The sequence below is a fragment of the Odocoileus virginianus genome, chromosome 1, assembly GCF_023699985.2.
Source record: "Odocoileus virginianus isolate 20LAN1187 ecotype Illinois chromosome 1, Ovbor_1.2, whole genome shotgun sequence".
NCBI lineage: Eukaryota > Metazoa > Chordata > Mammalia > Artiodactyla > Cervidae > Odocoileus > Odocoileus virginianus.
Window position 1 is genome coordinate 18337364 of NC_069674.1, and position 1115 is coordinate 18338478.

General features: G+C 38.1%; 1 non-coding gene across 1 annotated transcript; it reads left to right on the forward strand.

Moving 5' to 3' along the window:
• Positions 1-369: 369 nt before the first annotated feature.
• Positions 370-441, forward strand: TRNAR-GCG (transfer RNA arginine (anticodon GCG)). The gene has a single exon. It is a non-coding gene; the product is annotated as a tRNA-Arg (tRNA).
• Positions 442-1115: the final 674 nt, after the last annotated feature.

Here is a 1115-nt window from a genome sequence, read left to right on the forward strand (position 1 = left end):
CTAAATTATCTCACAATATGACTTCCACTAAATTTGAAGACCAAAGTCTATGGATTAGAAGTACGGTGCCAAAGAAAAAAAAGAGAATGGGTATGAGTAATTAATTATTATTCATAAAGCATTCACCGTATCATGAAACAGGAAACATAGAGATTATTAGTTGGCTTTCCACATAAGGAGTAAAGCTGAAGGTAGCCACATGATGACAACAGCAACACAAAAAGAATCTTAGAGGAAAGTTTGAACTTTAAATCACTTAAATCACATGTATTTTCTATACATGTAAAAAAAACTTTGAATTGTTGATAAAACTGTATAGATGGGCATGCATCAAAACAAACCAATTAAGGATAGACTAAGTGTTCTGCTTCCCTGGTGGCTCAGTTGGTAAAGAGTCTGCCTGCGATGCAGGAGACCCGGGTTCGATCCCTGGGTTGGGAAGAGCCCTGGAGAAGAAAAAGGCAACCCACTCCAGTATTCTTGCCTGGAAAATCCCATGGACAGAGGAGCCTGGCAGGCTACAGTCCATGGGGTCACAAGAATCGGACACAACTGAGTGACTAAACATAACCTAAGTGTTCTGCTAAAGCTGCTCACACTCATCAGTCATCCTAATGTGTGTATTTCTTTCCAACTCCATGTTCAGTGATATTGTGCTGGTATTTTGAAAGCAGGCTTAAGAGGAGCATTTTTTCCTAGCTTTATTCAGGTATGGTTGACAAAGAAATAATGTATATATTTAAGGTGTGCAATATGATGTTTTTGATATAGGTACACATTGTGAAGTGATTATCACAATCAAGCTAATTAAAATATCCATCACCTCCCATGGTTGTGTGTGGAGGGTGGGGTGGGGGGGGTGGTTAGAATACCTGAGATCTACTCTCTCAACAAATTTCAAGTGAACAACACACTGCTATTAACTACAGTCACCATGCTATACATTGGGTCTCCAGATTTAACTTATAACTAGAAATGTATACCACTTAACCATTCTAGTTCTATATTCTACATAGACTCTCATCTAAAATCCCCTCTGATTTATTCACTCTCCCTTTGGGAATCTCATGGGTAAATTTTATCATAATACTATTATGGGAATAGATGTTGTAGGA